We start from the raw sequence: 10954 nt of genomic DNA, 5'->3' as shown, positions 1-10954 counted from the left end.
CAACGCTGTACCACCTAAACCTCTAGCGAACATTGCTAACAACTAGGGACCAAATCTTCAAATGCCTGGGACTGTTGGGGGACATTTCTCATTCAAGCGACTACAGTCGGATAGCTAAAGGTTGTCAGTATTTCTGATGGTTAATATTGTTAGTGTTTTCTTTTCTTCTTTTCTTTCTTTCTTTTTGCTTGTTATTTTTTGTTTGTTTGTTTCTCTGTGTAGCCCTGGCTCTCCTGGAACTAGCTCTGTAGACCAGGCTGGCTCAAACTCAGAGATCCTGCCCCACCGTCATCCAGCATATTAATATTTTCAATAACTAACTTTTATTTCATTTATTTCTCCTCCTGTCTATTTTATTCTCTCTGCTTCTTCTGGACTTGATTACCTCATTGATTTAGTTTTCTAGGATTGGTTGAAGAATTTTTTCCTTCTTAAAACAATCACTTGGAGCCAGGCGGTGGTGGCGCACGCCTTTAATCCCAGCACTCGGGAGGCAGAGGCAGGCGGATCTCTGTGAGTTCGAGACCAGCCTGGTCTACAGAGCTAGTTCCAGGACAGGCTCCAAAGCCACAGAGAAACCCTGTCTCGAAAAACCAAAAAAAAAAAAAAAAAACAAAAAAAAAAAAACCCAAAAAACAAACAAACAAAAAAAAAAAACAATCACTTGGCCAGGAGGAAGGTGGTGGCACACACCTTTAATCCCAGCACTTGGTGTTGTTCTTTTGAAAAACTACAACTCCCATGCTCCCCCTGGACTATGGATACCTGTCGCTCCCCGTTAAAAAGGCAGGGCCACACGAGGCTCTCTCTCTCTCTCTTTCTCTCTTTCTCCCTCTCCTCTCTCCCCCCCTTCTCTCCTCGTCCTGCCTTTTCCTTGTGTGTCCCACATCCTTCGCCCTTTTGTGTTTCCCTCCCCCATTAAAGTGAACCCACGTGGGAGCCGCCGTGTCGTGTCTGTGTTTGTTCCGCCGTGCGTGTCTGTCCTGTGCCCCGTGTTCAAGAAGAACACCACCTGCGCCCCCCGTTTATTATTTTTTAAGAAGAACACTTGGGGGGGCAGAGGCAGGCAGATCTCTATGAGTAGGAGGTCAGCCTCATCTACAGAGCAAATGCCAGGACAGGCTCCACAACTACACAGAGAAACCCTATCTCAAAAAACAAAAATAAAAATAATAATTAACAATAATAATAATAATAATCACTTGATAGCTACAACTTTCTCTCCAAATTCTACTATAATTCATAAGTTTTGAAAGCTAGGTATGGTAACACATGTCAGCAAAGCTAATGTTTGGAAGAATGAAGAAGAGATCCAGGAGTTTCAGACCAACCTAGAACACACACTGAGATCTTGTCCCAACAAACAAACCTCAGAACACACTTGTAATCCCAGCATTCATGGGGTGGAGATAGGAGAGTCAAAATTTCCTTCTCAGAGACACAGCAAGTCTGAAGACAGCCAGCCTGACCCACATGGACCCTGCCTAAAACCTGCACAACAATGTTTGGGTGTGCTATAAGATGGTATTCTTTTTTGTTTCCAAAAACTCAAAGGGACTTTCTAATTTCTATTTTGATTTCTTATTCAAACTTTTTGCTATCTAGGAAGATGTTTAATTTACACAGATCTGAAGATTTTCTTGTGTTCATTAATGATATTTAATATCATCCCTTTGTGGCCATTCTTTATAGAGCACCAATCCTTTTAAATCTTTATTCAAAACTTTTGAAACTAGATTTATTCATTTTATTTTATGTGTGTTTTTCCTGCATTGAATGTGTATACCAAGTGTATACTTGGTGCCTATGGTGGTCAAAAGGGACACCAGATTCCTTGGAACTGGAGTTATGGATGGTTGTGAGCCACCTGCTATGGGTGCTGGGAACTGAACTTGGGTCGTGTATAAAAATGACAAGTGCTCTTACTCTCTGAGCCATCTCTCTGGCCTCCTCAGATCAGCCTCAGCTTGTATGTCCCTGAGATGGATGATGGACATTTGACATACTTGCTGACCATTTGTTTCTCTTGCCTGGAGAACTAATGATTCCTTTAATCAGTTCATTAACTAATTGCACGGGTTAGGGAGGATTTAGTTAGGGAGGGTTTAGTTTCTGTAATTCTTTTACATTTTAGATTATTAGTCCCCAGTGGGGTATGTAATTGGTGAAGACTTTTCCTCTATTTTATGGACTGTCTCTTCAAGCTGCTGCTGGTTCTCTGAAGCCAGAGGAGGGGCTCAGTGTGTTAAAGAGCACTTGCTTCCCAAGCCTGGCAGCAACCTGAGCTGACTTTGCCTTCCCCCAGTACCATGTAAAAAAGCCAGGCACGCTTGCCTGCATTTGTAATTCCGGACCTCCTACAGTAAGGTGGGAGGCGGACCCGGAAAAACTGGGTAGATGAACACCTGCCTCCTCTCTCTTAAATCTCTTTTCTTTGTGGTGGGGGGAGGTGTTGAGCAGGGTTTCTCTGTGCTCTGGCTATCCTGGAACTAGCTCTGCAGATTATACTGGCCTTGAACTCAGGGATATCGCCAAGATCTTGGCGACCACCTCCTGGCTAGAAAGGCTTTTTAACTCCATACGGTCGCATCTGTCTTAGGGTTAGTTACTGTGCAATTGGAATCTTTTCAAAGAGTCCTTGCCTAGTCCTACATCCCTCCTCCTTTTTTTAAGATTTGAAAACTTCATTTTATGCATGCATGTTTGTGGACTGTATGCTGGGTGCCTGCAGAGGTCAAAAGAAGACATCAGAGTCCCTGGGGGTGGAGGGAACACCAGATGTAGCAGACAGGAAGGGCAAAAGATAAAAGAACGGCAGTTGACCAAAATGGCTTCTCTACACGTAGAGAAGAAAGGTAGCACAGCCCCTGGACTGGAGAAATTTACAGTAGGGAGCGGGAATGCTAAGCATACCTTGTAACTGGTAGAGACTGAGGGATGCTGAGAGAACCTGGAAGCCAGGTCCCCTTTGATGTGTTAAACAGGCACCTTTGCCTTTTGTTCCAGGGTTTGAGACTAAACACTAGTTTCATGGGCTGTGATAACTTCCTGTGGTCTCTTGCTGCCCAGGATTGCTTTAGCTGATTGGGGTCATTTTGTGCTTCCTTGTATTTAAGTTTTAGGATTGCTCTTCCGTCGAGGAAAAGCATTGGAATTTTGATGGCAGTTGTTGACTCTGTAGATTGTTCTCAGTAATAAAACCATTTCCACAGTATTAATGTTGTCAGTCCATGAGCATGGGACATCTCTATCTACTAACATCCTCCTCCATTTCTTCCTTCAGCATTTTATTATTTGTTTGACTCTTTGTTTGCTTGTTTGTGCTTTTGTCTTTTGAGACAAAAACTCTCCACATAGTCCTGGCTGTCCTGGAACTTACTCTAGAGACCAGGCTGGCCTCAAACTCACAGAGATCCACCTGCCTCTGTCTCTCCATGGCTGGAATTAAAGGCATGTACAACCACCACCCAGCTTCAGCAGAAAATCTTATTAAGGGCTCATTGTATAGGTACGGCCAGCCATGTGTGGGAAGCTTTCTTCCTCTCTACCATGTTGAGCTAATCTAACCCAACTAAAGTCCCCAGTTTTAATATAGCTGTTCTTATATAGCCACATAGCTGGCTTTTATGGAGTTTTGTTTGTTTGTTTTCTATTTCAAAAACAGGATTTTACTATGTGAGCTATCCTGGAACACATGGTCTTCCTGTTCTAGCCTCTGGAGTGTTGCTATGACAAGCATGAGCCACCATACCAGTCTTGCTGGAGTAGTCAGTCCCCATCCTGAGTTGTCACTGTTAGGGACCCATCAGTAGCATTAGCTACCACGGACCAAGAAGAATAACAAAGATACCTTACTCACACGGGAAATTCCAACAATTTTCCCTAAGAAATAAGAGCAAAACCGACCAAATTCTTCTTTTTTTATCTCCTCCCCTCCCCACAGGGTTGTTGGGAAGCTCCACCCAGCCCCACTCCTCCCATTCCAGACTCTGCCCATGAATGAGCCCACCATCCACAGCTCCTCCTCTAAACTGCTTGAGACCTGGTCATGACTCTGCCAATTGCTCTCAAGTTTTCTCTCCTGCCTTCCTGAGAGTCACCCAGGAATGCTCTGGTTTTCATTGTCCTCTTTATTAAATCTGGATTTATTTATTAGGTCTGATTTGGCTCATTGTATCAGCGGCAGAGGAACCCAGTAACTGGGGATCCAATACTTATCAAGGGTTTCTGGGCGTCACAGCCCTGGATGTCCTGGAACTCGCTCTGTAGACCAGGCTGGCCTCAAACTCACAGAGATCCACCTGCCTCTGCCTCCTGAATACTAGGATCAAAGGCGTGCACCTCCACTGCCCGGCCACCCAAATTCTCAATTATAAAGTTTCTATGTTTTGAGAACCAGAAAAATAAAACAGTCAAAAGTCTTTAAAATACAGTATATGATATAGTCTGGGAAGGAAGAGGAGCACACTTTTAAACCCAGCACTCGGCCAGCACGCTGACACTCAGGAAACAGAAACAAGGGTGTGTTTACTAACCAAATCATCCTTAAGCACTTCAACTAGATTGGTTTTTCCTCTGTGTCTACCGTCCTTCCTATTCTATGAAATAGTTTATCTTATGTTTTCCATATTTGAAATCATGTTTTCATTTTAGTTTTCTTCAGGCTCCTTTGATCTTATGGGCATGACTTCATGTGGCCAGTTTTAATTTCAGGAAGTATCAGTCTTTAATATCCAAATTCTTCTGTCGCTTGTGGCAAGCTATTTTGTCTTGTTATTTACTCCAGATGTAGGGAAGTAGATGGCTATTTACATTACAGAATAAAACAGATAGCAACATAGTATCTCTTTAATAGTGTTTTCAATTACATCATCTGTCTTAAAGTTTCTAGTGCTGTGAAGAGACACCGTATCACAGCAACTCTTAGAAAGGAAAACACTTAACTGTGGTGGCTCACCTACAGTTCAGAGGTTCAGTCCGTTATCATCATGGTGGGGAACATGGTGGCATGCAGGCAGACAGGGTGCTGGAGAGGCAACTGAGAGCGCTACATTTTGCAGGCAACAGGAAATCAACTTAGAGACACTGGGTGGTATCCTGAGCACAGGAAATCTCAAAGCTGGACCCAGAGTGACACACAAGGCTTTACAAGGTCAGCCCTATTCCAACAAGGCCACACCTCCTAATAGTGCCGCTCCATTTGGGGGCCATTTTTTCAAACCAACACACCATCCTTTCCCATATACCAAATGTTGATGACAGGGGTAGAGAGAGGAAGCCGGACAGGAGAAATCAAGATTTCAAAGCTTTTGTAGCCAGAGTCAAATCTTTTTTTATATTTATAATCAAAAAAATTGGGAATGGAATATGAATATTTTTACAATATTGTCTATCTTCTTCTCACAGAATATGAGTAGTGTTCAGGTTTTCCAGGGTTGGCCTGGAGCTCATAACAATCCATCCACCTGCTTCTGCCTCCTGAGTCCCGGGATTAAAGAAGTGCACTACAATGCTTAGCCATTTTTTCTTTTTAGAAACTGTTTCTTTTTTCTTTTTCTTTGTTTTTCCATTTTGCTTGTGACTGCTCTGTGGTTGTTCTAACCCAGTTGGTGGGTGGCTGGAGCAATGGGAGCTAATGACAGTCTTTATTGGCTAGCTGTGCACTCTGGTCTTTGGTTGGTGACTACTCGCTAGGCACAGAGGCACTCGCACACCTTCGGATCAACCTGTCACCTCAGGCTGAGTGACAGTGAACTCAGGAGCTAGTGCAGCCCGTTCTTGCTCACAGCCTGTTCAGCAGGGCTTGCTATTTCTTCTGGATTTCTTCAGGATCTCTGTAGAAGTAGAGATCCGTCAGGACCTCCCATGGATGCTCACGGGAGATGCTGGCATGCATATACAGAACTCTCCAGGCCAGCATCCACATCAGACCCAGCCAATGAGCTCCCAGACAGGCGCAAGGGGTGGCAGTGTGCACACTGCCTCGGGAGAACCTATGTTACACTGAGCGACGGGAGACAGGTTGAAATAAGATGCCTTCGTGAGGGACTGGTGTTCAGCCCTGGGCTCCCTGAAGGATGCTCGGAGCTGGTTAACGAAGCAGCCAGCGATTAGAGTGGCTCCACTGGCAGGGGCAAAGGTCAGCCCAGCTCACTGGCCACTGTTCCGGGAGGAGATGTCAATGACATCTGCAGGATTCTCCATGGCAACAAAGGCTAGAGCTGTCCGCAGCCGCTTCTCGCAGCTCTTTGGATTAGTGAAGTAGATGCCATCACTTTGCCTTTTGTAGACAATTCCTTCTAGAAATCAAGGTTAGTCCCACCAAAGTGTGTTCCTGCAGAAAGGTCTCCTCCTTCATTTGCAAGACCTTGAAACTCTGGGCATTTTGTTGTGTGAGGTCCTTTCATTATGCCCAGAAGGAAGAATCATGCCCTATGGGCCACTACTCTTTCAGTAGTGTCGAAAAACCTGCTTAGTTTTTTTTTTTTTTTGGGGGGGGGGGCAGGTGGAGGTTGGAGACTAAATTATAGCAGTGTAAAGGAGTCATCAAACCACATAATAACCACAATACTGACTGTGCCTGATTAGTAATATTGAATCCTTACTGTCCTATGGGATACCTGGAAGACTCATTTAGTTGAGAAACATAGTCCCTTAAAATGGAGTCTCATTTTAAGGATTCCTTCTTTTTTAAGATAACACACGCATTATATGCCCTATGTGTGAACATTTCCTTGTTTTTAACATATGTCTTTTTATGATGATAATGATGACAACTGCTAGTTGATTGTGTCCTAAAATTCTTAGTTCCAAACCTATACCACTAGAGATGAAGCCTTTGGTTCTAGCATTTGGTCAATTTTGAGGACACACACACTACATACACACACGAATGATATTCTTTTTATTTTTTTATTTTTATTTTTTTATTTATCTATCTATTATTTATTTATTTATTTTGAGACAAGGTTTCTTTGTAGCTTTGGTGCCTGTCCTGGAACTGGCTCTTGTTGACCAGGCTGGCCTCGAACTCACAACTCACAGAGATCTGCCTGCCTATGCCTCCGAAGTGCTGGGATTAAAGGTGTGTACCACCACTACCCAGCTACGAATGATATTCTTATTTGAGATTGTTTTCATATAAATTCAATGAAAAAGAGTCAACCTGAGCCTGGAGACAGAGCTCAGTGGGTAGAGTGTTTGCTACCCCAGAACAAAGACCTCAGTTTGTCCTCCAGCAACCAATTAAAAAGCAGCATGGCTCTCTCACTGGAATCTGGTACTTGCCAAATAGGCTAGGAAAGCTGGTCATAGAGCCCCAAGCATCTTCCAGTTTCAGCCTCCCCAAGGCTGGGATTACAAACATACCACTAGACCCAGCACAGTCAGAAACAGGAAGATCTCTGAGTTCGAGGCCAGCCTAGTCTACAAGGTGAGTTCTAGGACAGCCAAAGCTGCTACACAGAGAAACCCTGTCATGAAAAAATAAAACAAAACAAATGCACTACCATTTCCTACATTGACTCTGTCTGTGCTATGGAATACTTTGAAAGCTCATTTAATTGAGAAATATGCACATATAAATAAATAATAAAATGGAAAGGAAAGAGACTCAAATTAACTCTGAAACCTCACTTAAAGATACCTGCAATAATAGCATGAGATGTTTCTGTAATAGTCTGTCCTGTCCCTTTAAAAGACATGCTCTGCCCCACTCCCCCCACCCCATCCATCCGCCGAGGCAAGTAGATCTTTCTTTTGCTTCTAGCCTGAGCTCCTTCCCTTTCTCTCTCCCAAAGAGGTAGCTTCTCTTCTCCTCTCCTCTCTCTCTTTCTCTCTCTCTCTCTCTCTTTCCTCATCCCCTTTCTCCCTCCCTCTCCCCTTTTCCCTTCTCTTCCATAACCCACTAAATAAATATCCAACCTCACTCTGCATGGCTTGCCAATCCATCTCTGTCTCTCATCCGCTGTGGACTCCTCGTGGAACCTGCTGACTTGCCGAGGTCTCTCACCCGCTATGCTGTTCCCTACCTGGGACCCGTCACCCCTCGTGGCCTGCTGCCTGCTGCCCCTCAGGGAACAGCGCCATTTTATTTTTACAATTACAGCTTCCCTTTAGGAGGCTGGTCTGCTCAGTAATTATTTTTATAAGGAGAAAACTATTTTCTAAATGGGATAGATCTTAGATCTGGAAGAGCTAATGAGAGTCTTCAGCTAAGGAAGTCAAAGGCCTTTGTCAATTTTAATTATTGATTTTTAAAAAAAATTTTTGCCGTCTGTCTATTTTACCATTGATCAGAAAGATTGAAGGTTGTAGGCTAAATAAAAGTTCTATACAATAGGTCCAATTTTACAAGTAAATTTATATTATTTGTCTACTAAAATAGTTTCATAATTACTGTGTAATTTAGTCAGAATACTCCAGGTAGAAATAATGCTTTGTACAAAAAAGATTCCTATTGTGCTGTTGATATTAAAACTATTCAGAATTGAAAATGTGGCTCATCTGGCAGAGGCTTGCATCCAACATGCACCAAGCTCTGGGTTTTATTCCTATCACCACATAAACCAGGCATGCTCGAACATTTTTATAACGCTAGCACTTAGAAGGGGAAACCGGAAGATCAGAAGTTCAGCTATAGAGTGAGGTTGAGGTCATAGAGGAAAATAAAATATGACATTTGCAGAAAAATGGAAACCAGTATATAAAAACTAAATAAACCAGACTGAGAAAGACAAACGCAACATGCTTTCTCTCATATACAGAGTTTCTATATATAAATGTACGTATTATATATATGTCTGTACTTACATGTCTTTGCAGACTGTGGAGCTAGAAAAGGGATCATGAGAGGAGAAATAGAGATCTTAAGGAAGGTGGAATATAGGGTAATAAAAGACAAGTAACAAGGAGGCAGAGAGGGGATGCTGACTGGGGTTGGAAAGGCAAACACCTAGGGCATGGCGGAGGGCAGTGGGGGAGGGCAGTGGGGGAGGGCAGTGGGGGAGGGCAGTGGGGGAGGGCAGTGGGGGAGGGCAGTGGGGGAGGGCAGTTGGGGAGAGGAATGACTGAGACCAAAGTGTAAAGACACGTGTGTGTGAAGTCTTGAGATACAACTTATTACGTTTATTAAAAGAAAAGGTGGGGAGGGAGGGAAAACACACAACATATATCAAATCTGAGTACAAAGCAAGGTAGTGTTAGAAACACACAAAGGGTAACCTTGATGTTGCATAAAATAATACCCAATCAAAGGGAAAGTAACTTGACATGGTGATTCTTTTTGTAAAAAGTATGTGCCAGAACCCAAATCAGCTGACTGGGAAGAGGGGGCAATATGGCTTTCTTCTTTTATCCATAAAATAGATAGTGGCTGCATCTCATCCCACTGGCAGAGCTCAACTTCACAAGCTGATGTGATTGGCTGGGGTTGCAAGGGGAAGGGGAGGGAAATACAAATCCTCGCCAGGTTAGCTACCTAGATAAGGGGGGAAATTTTCTCACAGTAGAACATTTATATTTCTATATCTTTGAGATCTAAAGACCCAGTGAAAAGTCAAATGTGAGTTCCTATTTTAAGAACTTAAGACAGGCTGGATGGTGGTGCACGCCTTTAATCCCAGCACTTGGGAGGCAGAGGCAGGTGGGTCTCTGTGAGTTCTAAGATTTGAGAAAACTTGGGTTCCTCAGTGTTCACCTTTAGCTCTGAGGCCAGCCTGGTCTACAGAGCAAGTTCCAGGACAGGCTCAAAAGCTATAGAGAAATCCTGTCTTAAAAAACAAAAAACACAAAATCAAAACAAAGAGCTTAGAGACGTCATTACACATGGAACTGTCTTATAGAAATGAGAGGAAGCCCTGGTTTGTAAGTCAATGGTGTGCCAGAGGCCGGGAAATTCTTTAGCAGATCCTAGCAGGTCCTGATGACTCAGGAAACCTCATAATCCCATTTTTAGCCCAGTATTTGTCGGGAAATACAGATGGTATCAGGATCATTTCTTCCTCTAGGCTCTGTTTTCACGGGCTTTAAAATTGTTCTCCTCTGATGCAGAGTAGAAAGAGTGAACCACGAAGGAGGAAGCGACCGTATCAGAGGACCGATGAGAATCGTATCTGAGAAAACTTGGGTTCCTCGGTGTTCACCTTTAGCTCTGATGTAGCCTCTAAAGGTTTCAATTAATAGCCTATGTTTATGTCTTTTTATTTGGATAGTTTCCAAAAAGCTTATTAATTTTTGTAAGTTGCAATCGCATCATTTCTGTTGGGTCTCAGAAACCTGGGGCAAAAGGCTGACTCGGGTTCCTATTAACATATTAAAATAGATGCTGCCCGCTCTTGCCAGCGCTCCTTATCCCATCCTTCTGCACCCTACACCTCGTACTCCCCCGCCCCCCAGGCTTCCATTTCCCTTCCCCCAGCCTGATTCCTGCACCACCCAACCATTTTGTCCTGCGCCACCTCCCTCTCTTGCTCTCACGGCCCGCCCTCTTTTCCTGGTCTCTTTTCATGGTCCTGTTTAGTCCGCCATGGGTATTCAGCCTGGACTCTTCCCCTCGGCCTGATTTCTTCTTTATGTCTACCATGAAAATCTCCATAGTTAGGAGTAGTCAAGTCCTCCTCCTTTTACTTCATTTCTTCATTCAATTTCTATTTGGAGGAAGTTACAAACTCCAGTTAAAGTAGTCTGCCCCTTTTGGATCTTTGCTTTGGTTCTGTTGCCTAGGACTTCTAATTTGTTGGGGGGGAGCAGGGGCGGCGCTTGCTGGAGAATATTGGATTTTCTTCATTTTTTAAGACTTGGGAGAGCCGGGCGGTGGTGGCGCATGCCTTTAATCCCAGCACTTGGGAGGCAGAGGCAGGCAGATGTCTGTGAGTTCGAGACCAGCCTGGGCTACAAGAGCTAGTTCCAGGACAGGCTCCAAAACCACAGAGAAACCCTGTCTCGAAAAACAAAA

At 43.7% G+C, this 10954-nt stretch overlaps 1 pseudogene; it reads right to left on the bottom strand.

Annotated features, from left to right (window-relative positions):
- Positions 1-5632: 5632 nt before the first annotated feature.
- Positions 5633-10954, bottom strand: part of LOC113455778 — a 9297-nt pseudogene continuing 3975 nt past the window's right edge.

This window comes from Microtus ochrogaster, chromosome 1 (genome assembly GCF_000317375.1).
Source record: "Microtus ochrogaster isolate Prairie Vole_2 chromosome 1, MicOch1.0, whole genome shotgun sequence".
Taxonomy (NCBI): domain Eukaryota; kingdom Metazoa; phylum Chordata; class Mammalia; order Rodentia; family Cricetidae; genus Microtus; species Microtus ochrogaster.
Note: the sequence above shows the minus strand (reverse complement) of the source record. Positions and strands in the feature narration are given on the sequence as shown.